The sequence below is a fragment of the Cololabis saira genome, chromosome 15 (assembly GCF_033807715.1).
Source record: "Cololabis saira isolate AMF1-May2022 chromosome 15, fColSai1.1, whole genome shotgun sequence".
In the NCBI taxonomy this organism is placed as follows: Eukaryota; Metazoa; Chordata; class Actinopteri; order Beloniformes; family Belonidae; genus Cololabis; species Cololabis saira.
The window spans coordinates 19,234,288-19,245,135 of record NC_084601.1 but is presented as its reverse complement, the minus strand read 5'-3'; positions in this window follow the sequence as shown (position 1 = coordinate 19,245,135).

The window sequence follows — 10,848 nt, the reverse complement described above, 5'->3', positions numbered from 1 at the left end:
TTAACACAAGTTAAGAATGTGCTAAAGTCAGATTTTAACTTTTGTAACTTTTTAATTTCTACCCTGAGATTTTTGTTTAACTATGTAGACAATTTCTGCTGTGGTCCACATCTCATTCCAGTCAAGGCTCGTTTATTCGTATAGCATCACTCTTCCTTGGCTCCAAACACTATTATTTCTGTTTTGTCTTCATTTGATTAAAGAAAATTCAGGCACATCCACTCTTTCAATGCATTTGATCACTTTGGTCGTGTGAAGTCTCATGCTGATGTGGATGACGGAGCAGTTAAGAGAGGATGGATTAACTAATGAAAATAGGAATGAATGAGATTACCACTTAACACCTGCTCCCTATTAATAGATAATATTGAATAAACTAACCCATTTAGCTATATATTTAAAACGTTCTTTCATCACACTGTGATACCGTTATTTCTTTCATTCTTTCTTCTTTTTTTGAAGATGGGGTTCATCTCTCTTCTTGATGCCACCTGTGGTTGCATTCCTGGTTAATGTCTTCACCAGCATGACGTTCATCCCATTTGAGACTTGAATTAAACAAAATATGTAAGACATTTGGAGGTAATTGCACAGCTGATCCAGGTGGTCAAACCGAGATTCTTGGAACATTTGAAATATTCCTGTGAAGTATGTTCCATGTTTATTTTTGAGTTTTTCCTCTCATTAGACATACAAAATACTAGCATGAGGAAAGAGTCCAGGTGTGCAGGAGCAGACTGAATAGGTGCCCTCTTCCTCCCCAGATGGGGCAGACTAAATATGAAACATTCATTTCATTAAAAAAAATATTGATTTATTTTAATATTTATTTAATAAGTGGCTTACTGAGGCACAAAGGTGCATCAAGACTCCTGTAGTTTGGCCTGAAGCTGTGTTCATCCATGTGCTTTAAGATAATAGCTGGTGTGTGTGTGTGTGTGTGTGTGTCTGTGTGTGTGTGTGTGTGTGTGTGTGTGTGTGTGTGTGTGTGTGTGTGTAAAAATATGGATTTCAGTGGGGGTTTCCTTCACCACGGTTCTGGTTTGCATCATTTCGCTGCTCATATATGAACAATATCCCATCGATGCAGGAGAGGGGAAATGTTTCACTATTCTATCGTGAGTGTAAACCGGAATACCAAAAGAAATCACTCTGTAATGTTTGACCTTTTTTTTGACAATTCCCCTAGAACTAAAATCCAGAAAAGATCTGTTTGTAGTATGTACCGTCCAATTTTCTTTTCTTTTCTTTTTTTCTCCCCACCTTGTTGGAAAACGTTGCCCACCTTTCAAACAGCTGTTTAGCAGAGATCCTGTCTCTGCATCCTGCTCTTAGCAATGGCCACGCTGACCTTGACTAGGATACAAACAAGACAAGAGTACCTTTCATGGATATACTCACAATGACAGTGGGTCCACCTGGAACACTGTCCAGCGCTGGCACAGTGCACCAAAGATCTGGGTGTGAAGACATTTTGACGGACATGCTCCATATGTTTGATCAGGGTGAAGAAAAGTGTTGCAATGCTTCTTTCAGAGTATCATTACTTTTCCAGATTCCCCCTCAAATACAAAAGATAATAAATATAATTCTTTATTTATCTTTAGACAGAGACGTCTTTAGAGCGGAAGCAATGCATTTTCTAGAGATAATCTGTCAGTCAGGCCAACACGGCCCAGTCTGGCCCAGTGGGAGTCTTCTGGGAATGACTGCAGGTTGGTAATACATGGCAGTTTTATTTCTCTTTTATTTCTCTACCAGAGAAGTAACATTTTCTTTCTAAGGCAGAAAACCAGGAAATTCAGCTACCAATATTATTCATTGAGTTTCCATGGGAGTTATAAATGTAAAAATTGTCAGGGTTTGACACTTCCCCCCAGTTTTTGAGTTTCAGTTCTGTCCCTCCTGTTTTCCATCTGCCCTGATTGTCTGCACCTGTGTCTCGTTATCCCCTGTGTATATCTGGTCTGGTCTTTCCCCTTCTCCCTGTCGGTCCGTACTGTTTCCTCCCTCCGTGTTCCCATGTGTCTCCAGTTTTTGAAGCCTAGTTTTGAGTTTTGATCCTGCTCTGCAACGTTTTTGTTTCATTAAATAAATCCTGCTTTTTGTCAACTCCTGCCTCCTGCTCTCCTGCGTTTGGGTCCTCATCTAACCAACCGTGACAAAAATGACTTCATAGGATAATTATTAATGATATTAACAATCAACATTATACACAAGCACTGAATATGAACTTGGTTTAACAAGTCTTTGATCCCTTTTGAATTTGTTCATCAATGGTTTCAAATTCTGAGTTCCTCTGCAGCATCAGCTTCCTCACAGCTCTGCTCTGGATATTGCTTGTTCCCCGTCCTCTGAGTTTGCTTAGACATTTTTCGTGATGTATTTGCCAAATTCATGTCACAACACTGCTCCGAACCCTCACTGAGCCCTCAGCTGGCAGACTCCACTAATGTCTAATGAAGTATAGATCCTGCAGGCGAGGCAGCAAGCAAAGCGGACTAGTTTACTTCACTGACAGTCTTTTTGTAAACTGTAGTTGTGACACTTGTAAAAACAATGACTGTGTGTCTATCCCTTATTCAGATTCAGCATCACTGGTAGAAAAACACGATCACACAGTGCAGCGGTGATATAACAGCAGGTACCGGCTTCTGTCTGCTGAAGTTGCACATTCGGTTTGTTTTTTTTTTTGATGACGTAAAAGGCAACATTTTCAGACAGAAAGGGTCGTTGAAAGGTCAGAGAAGTGAGTTGTGGTTCTCGCAGACAACAGGATAAAAGAAGCTTCCCCTGAATTACCATTTAAAGCGTTCAGATCAAGCTCTCAGCTGCACGTGTTACATAATGAGAAGTGCCCACACTGATCATCTCTCAGCTTTTCACCCTATGAAAAGTGGACGTCACAGAAAGTGGATTTAATGATCATTGCTGGTGACAAATGTTTGGTTATTTGGTTATTATGATGTTTTACAGTTACAGCTGCAAAGATCAATATATACTGTGAGGCAGTTTTAAATCTGGGTAATGGTTCCCCTTCATGTCACATATTGATTGTTGCTAATTTGTTTTTATAGGCCAATTCCTTCCTCTGTCAGCTATGCACACACGCATAACCCCGACTTTATACGTGCATTACCTCATATGCTCATGTAGACTTCCTCAGATTAAATGATAGTTGGGCTGTGTTTTATTGCTCGTCTATTACTAATTTATTCTATCAAATGGATTTGTATTCAGCTGCAGCAGGGCTGCAGTAATGTGTTAATTCCTCAAAGAATTCGCATGAAAAGAACGAAACATCAGTATCTACATGTTCTCATTAAAACAAGAACTCAAGTAAAACTTTTAAGCAAAAATTAAAATAACCCATGTGTCTTACCAGACATAACATAACCAAAATCAGCTGTTGATTTCTGTTTTGACACTGAAGAGCAGCAGGTCACACAGCTCGTAAACTACAGGTAAAGTATTGAAAGGATGTGTTTCACGATAGGCTTTACAGCTAATTTGCATGTGCAGGGAGGAACCAAAGAGACACTTGGACAGGTCAAGCTAGACTCAGGCCAGGTCAGCAAGAGAAACTGCTCACTATGTTTCATATGTTTCTTTGCTCCAAAACACTTTCAATAAATGTATCATTAACAGAATATTATGTAAACTTCAATTGCAAGCTGACGGCGATCCATTAATTTCAATAAAGTGTGTTGGATTGTGGAAACACCTAAAACATGTACCGTAGGTCAGCGACCGTCAAGCACCTGGACTGAGGAACACTAAGGTTGGCAAAGCTTTTTTTTTTTTTTTTTTTTTTCACATATTTTTATTGGGAACCAATGACATACAGAAATCCAACACAAGATACATGGTCCTCCGTATTTTCTTTCCCCCATTTTCCGAGAAAGGCGTGCTAAAACCTGAACAGAGCAGCACTTTCCAACAACCCCCCCACCCCCCTCGACTTTAGAAAAACAATGTAAAAAGAAAATTAATTAATTAGTAAATAAACAGAATAAAACAAACAAAACAAAACCTGTAAGTGATAACAAGAGTACATAAAAAGGATGAAAAAGAGACTATATAAAATCAGATAAATGAAATAAACCGAACATACAAAAAACAAATTAATTATACAAAAAAAAAAAAAAAAAAAAAAATTAAATAAATACGAGGGATGCCCTGGGTGCCCACCTCACAGCATGAGAACATAGAATCAGCTAGGATCCAGAGAGGTAAGAGTATTCACATAGGTGATGACAGGCTGCCATCTTATGTAAAAGTTAGCAGTTGAGCCTCTAATAGAGTATTTCACCTTCTCCAAGGACAAGAAGGACATCAAATCACTCAACCAGGAAGTAGGAGAAGGCGGATTGGGGTCCTTCCACTGTAGCAGAATACGTCTGCGAGCTATGAGCGAGGCAAAAGCCACAACATCAGAATGTTTCTTGGTCAGGCTGGTTGGTACAGAGGGCACTCCAAAAATAGCTATCAAAGGACAGGGTTCCAATGTAATATTGAGAGCTTCGCCTAATCTTTTGAAGAAACAGGACCAGAATTCGGCTAGTTTTGGACAAGAAAAGAAAGTATGAGTATGGTCCGCTGGAGACCCGCCACATCTATCGCAAGTGTCACTCTTATCCGGAAACAACCTGTTGAGCTTAGCCTTTGTAAAGTGGATCCTATGTAAGACCTTAAACTGAATCAGATTTAGACGGGCACATGAAGAAGTAGAATTAACCCTGATTAGAGCCTCCTCCCACCATTCATCTGACATGTTTAGTTCAAGTTCCCTTTCCCATTTATCCCTGAGCCCCACAAGAGAGGCCAGCCCTGAGGAAGATATGAGATCATACAAAATCGAAATCCTGCCCTGGGCCTTGGGAAGTGAAAGCACCTCAGTAAGAAGTGAACTTGATGGACGTTGAGGGTAAGAATCAAAGTGTGTTCGGGCATAATCACGAACCTGAAAGAAACGGAACCTATGAGACTGGGGTAAATTATACTTGACTTGAAGATCGTTAAAAGCGGCAAATGAGCCTTTTAAATATAAATCTGAGAAGTGAGTCAAGCCTCTCTCCCTCCACAAGGCAAACGTCACATCCAAATTAGAGGGAGGGAACAAATGATTATTGCAAATCGGGCTGCATAAAGTGGGAGCAGAAAGCTTGAAATGTTGTCTAAATTGTTTCAAAATTTTCAAAGAAGAAAGCACAACTGGGTTTTTAATGTAACTAGGATAAGAAGATGTCAAAGGGGCACCAACTAGAGCCGCCAGAGAGGACGGGCGAGAAGTGTTCTCCTCTAGTATGCACCAATCCAGACTAGGAGAGTTGCACCAAGCATGAATTTTTTGTAGATTGGCTGCCCAATAATAAAATAGAAAATTGGGTAATGCAAGGCCTCCCATACGTTGACTTCTCTGCAATATAGCCCTGCGTGCTCTCGGGTGTTTACCAGCCCAAATAAAGTCCGAGATTACTTGGTCTACCATACGAAAAAAGGATTTTGGTAAAAATATAGGAAGACATTGGAAAAGAAATAAGAGTCTAGGCAGAATGTTCATTTTAATTGAACTAATTCTACCCATCACAGAAAGAGGAAGAGAATTCCAGCGCTTCAGATCAGACTTAATTTCCATAACCAACTTAGCAAAATTATATTTATGAATAGAAGGGAAGGAGTGAGCAATGTTGACACCTAAATAACGAAAACTAGTGCGGGCCAGGCGAAATGGTAAGGTGCCTGACGGGATTTGTTTTGCCGCTTCATTAATAGGGAAGCACTCACTTTTTCCGACATTTAACTTGTAACCAGAAAACGACCCAAAGGTTTTCAAAATTTGTAAAATATTATCAACACAATTAACCGGATCTGTGACATACAGCAAAAGATCATCAGCATAAAGAGATACCCGGTGTTCCAGTCCAGATCTATAAATACCGGTGAAGAGAGGGGATGATTTGAGTGCTATAGAGAGAGGCTCAATTGCTATAGCGAAGAGTAAGGGGGACATTGGGCAGCCTTGACGGGTTCCTCTCGTTAACGAGAAATAATCAGACCTGTGGGAATTAGTTGTTACGCAAGCTGTCGGAGCAGAATATAAAAGTTGTATCCAAGAAATAAATTTAGCCCCAAAACCGAATTTCCCCAAAACAGAAAACAAATAGTCCCATTCAACCCGATCAAACGCTTTCTCCGCATCTAACGATATAACCATTTCAGCCGCTTGAGCAACATTGGGAGAAAGCACAGCATTTAACAGCCGCCTGATGTTAGACGACAGTTGCCGTCCTCTGACGAACCCTGTCTGGCTCTCTGAGATTATGTCCGGTACACAAGGGTCTAACCGACATGCTAAGACTTTAGCCAGGAGCTTTACATCCGAATTCAGCAAACTTATTGGCCTCCAGCTGCCACATTCTTTTGGGTCCTTATCTTTCTTAAGAATGAGCGAAATTGAAGCCTGATTTAGAGTTGGGGGAAGGGAGCCTTGTTTTAAAGAATCATTGAACATATTTAAGAGTAGGGGGGTAAGTAGATGAGAGAATTTTTTATAAAAATCAGCCGGAAAACCGTCAGGACCAGGCGCTTTGTTGTTTTGCATTAATTTAAGACAAGAGGAAACTTCTTCCAACCGTATGGGTTCATCCAGTTTACTTTTGATGTTAGGGTCTATAATGGGGATAGCTAGGCTATCTAAAAAATTATCCATCGTCACCCTGTTATCAGGGTGTTCGGATTTATAAAGGTCAGAGTAAAAAGACGCAAAGGTAGAATTTATTTTGGCTGGATCGGTGATTATGGAGTGAGACGAGTCATAAATTTCAGTTATAAAACGAGAGGCTGACTGACGTTTAAGTTGGAGGGCCAACAGGCGGCTGGCCTTATCGCCGTATTCATAGTATGTGCCCTTAGTTCGTCTCAAGAGATAATCAGCTTTGCTTATGGTAAGCAAGTCATATTCAGACTGTAGTTTGATCCTTTTGGCATATAGATCTGGACTGGGGGAACCGGAATATTCCCTATCTACGCTGAGAATTGCGTCGATCAGCTCCTGCTGTTTTTGTTTATTTTTATGGGCCAAGTGAGAGCTATATGAAATAATATCACCACGTATTACAGCTTTTAAGGTTTCCCAAAGAAGAGAAGGAGAGGTCGACTCAGATCTATTTGTCTCAATGAAAAAATTAATTCGTTTAGAGATAAAATCACAAAACCCATCACTGGCTAATAGCGCTGTGTTGAGTCTCCAGTGGTTCTTAGTTACAGGCGAAAGTGACAAATCTAAAATATGTGGTGCATGATCGGAAATAACAATGGCAGAGTATTCAGTGGATTTTACAGACGAAAGGAGGGCTCTATCTATAAAAAAATAATCTATGCGCGAGTAGACTTGGTGGACTTTAGAAAAAAAGGAGAATTCTTTCGCAACAGGGTGGAGAAAGCGCCAAGGATCAATGCAGCCTAACTGGTTTGTGAGAGAAGACAGTGTTTTGGACATGGAGGTGGGTGCAAACGTCTTAGGGTGTGAGCGGTCAAGCTTAGGGTCTATCACCAGATTCAGGTCACCACCGAAAATAAGATGGTGGGTATCCAGGTTTGGAATATTGGAAAAAAGGGAGGTCATAAAATTTGGGTTGTCCCAATTAGGGGCATAAACACACACCAATACCACTGAAGTCTGGAACAATGTCCCACTCACCAAGACATAGCGCCCCCCAGGGTCAGATATGACCTGTGCAGGAGAGAATTGGATACGTTTGTTAATCAGAATAGCAGCACCCCTAGATTTACTGTTGAAAGATGAGTGAAATATTTGCCCAACCCAAGATTTGCGCAGTCTATTATGATCAGAGGAACGAAGGTGGGTCTCTTGAAGAAAAGCTACATCAGTGTTAAGACCCTTAAGGTGCGAAAACACCCTGGACCGCTTTACCGGGCCCCCGAGACCCCGAACATTCCAACTCACCAGCCTGACAGAGGGCCTATCTTTCCTTCCCTGGGACATATTTGGGTTAACCATTGATCACATTGAAAGTGGAAAAAAACCCAATAGTATGAGCAAAAAAGAAGTGAGCACCCAGCAGCATCCAGATGATAATAAAGTTGGATTTAAAGAAAAATAAATAAAATGGAGAAAATAAAGAAAAACAGACACATACCCCCAAAAAACAAAAATGTTGAAAATGATATAACTCAAAACTTGTCAAAGTGTTTCCTAAGCTCGTCATAAAACGCAAGACGAGTTGCAGGATTGGATTGCACACAACCGATTCACTTTGCAGTGGATTCCGCCTCCAAACAATCCAAAGTTTACGTCACATGAACATCATAAACAGTGAACAAACGCCAGATTTATATATTTTTTAAAAAGTACAATAAAAAATAAAAACATTTTAAATTGAGAGAGAAAGAAGTTCCGCGTCCGACTTCAGTTAGAAAAACAGGTATGTGTGTGTCCTGACAAGAACCGGGGCTGGCGCGCACACGAGCGCGCACACACCGTTAATTATGTCGTTATTCAAACAACATAAGCAAGTCCCCTTTAACTTGAGGTAAACAGAGTAATAAACTCAGTCTTTAGTCCGCCCAAATATTGAAGGTATATCTTACCTTAAATGAGTTCAGCACACACACACAAACGGGCAAAGGGCGAGGGAGAGAGAAAAAGAAAAAAGGAAAAAACCTCCCGTGCGCAAAGTCCCATGAAGTGGTCGCGAAATCCCCCACTCAGGCTCTCTTTTTACGAATCCTGAATGTTTTCCCGATAAAACAATTCAGCCTGCTCCGAGGAGTCGAAGACACGGTTCACGCCGTTGAAGGTGATTCTCAGCCGGGCAGGATAAATCATGCCGAACCGTATCCCCTTCTGAAACAGCGCAGATTTCACCTGGTTGAAAGCAGCCCGTCTCTTTGCCACATTAGCGCTGAAATCCTCGCAAAACTTAATCCTGTGGCCCCGATAGGTCATGTCGCGGTGCTCCTTCGCCCACTGCAGCACCTTCTCCTTCTCGATGTAGCGGTGAAAACGCACAATCACCGGGCGGGATCCTTGGCGGGGCTTGGGACGGAGGCTCCGATGAGCGCGGTCCAGCTCCGGGCAGGTGTTATCCAGCGCATCCCCGGCTACTTCTTTGAACAAATCCGCCATAAACTGCCTTGGGTTAGTGCCCTCAGCATCCTCGGGCAGGCCAATCACTCTCAAGTTCTGGCGCTTTGAGCGAGAAATCAGGTCATCCACAGCGGTCTGAAGCGCACCGTTTCCCTCCGTTAGTGAAGCCAGCTTGGCCCGCAGCTCCACGACTTCCCGCTCCAGGCTCGTAATGCTGTCCGAATGAGACGACAGAGCCGTTTCCATCCCCGTAATAGTAGAAGTGTGGCTGGCCACGGTGGTGGTGATAGATTCAAGGGATGAATGAATCGGGGCGAGGGCCTCGCTAAGAGAGGCGGTGAGCTCCGCAGTCATGCTCTTCCTTGATTTTTCCAGCTCAATGACGAGCGTTTCCAGCGTGAGCGGAGCAGGTCCGGTAGCCATCTTGCTGTCGTCTTTCGCGGAGGGAAAAGAAAGTCGCTGTTCTTGAATCTTTCCGCCTGCTCGTGTGGATTTTTTCATTCCCGCACAGAGTTGACTTGCCAATGATTAAAGCAAACTGTTATACTAAAGATAGATGAAAAGTTAACGTAATTAACACAAAAAAAGTCGAAAAGATGCAGAGGCTTACACCACACGTCCTTCCACTACATCGTTCAACCGGAAGTTCAAGGTTGGCAAAGCTATGATTGAGTTCACTTGAGCAAAGCCCGTCTCCCAGCATGCACACAATGCCTTTTTTTGAAATTGTTGTGTCCAGGAAGTACAGATCAGGCGACAAGAGTTTGTTTTTCTGTGTTGTATGTACCAGATATGGCCCATATTTTATAAATGAGTTTTAACATGGGAGGTAACAGGGCTTGTGATGACCAGGTATCCCAAAAAAGGCATTCACTATATAATATTGTTCACTATATAATATTGTTTCTATGACATATCAAGGACATAGTTGCAGAATTCATAGACCTGTTGCCAACCCACAACTATATCTAAAGCAACATGAACACAATCATCCATGTATCTAATCATTTTTGAAAATGACAAATACAGCAGCAGTCTTCTTCATAACATATAGCAATATGTAGTAATATCTATTATTATGTAGTGATATGCTATGAATTGTTTACATTATGTCTTTTTTCACTTCTGAAAAAGAATGTTAGTTTCATTGATGAATTGAATAATTGAGTGTTGACTGCTGATCTAAAAAAAACTATATTTGAGAAGATATAAGCCAGTGTGTAGTATAAAACTAAACATCTGTGGCATACAAATCATAGATCCCAACCAAAACTGACGGGTTTAGCAAAGGTACAAAATTGAATGCATTTCAGCACCACAGACAGCTCCACTAATGTATTAACACCCAACACAGTTTGGGAAATGTACTGCAACATAATAATTCTCCAAATGCCTCCCCTTTGACCACATGTGATCAGATCCCACGTCTCTGCTATAAACATGTAGCATCATCACACTCAACAAGATGCAGGGACCCAGCAGGACATCAGTCACCGGGTCAGTCTTGTTTCTACAACAATGGTATTACAGGACATGTATATATATATATGAGTTAACAGCTGCATTTTGGCAAACTCTTCATATATACGACAGATGCAAACAAAGACAGGTAAAAGAAGCAGGATTCATGAAGCGACTGACGTGATGTTGGATAGACATACGTAAAAGTTTGCAAACCTGAAACACCAGGACCTTCTACATTTAATGTGGGGGAAAAAAAATAAAAACCCTGTTAG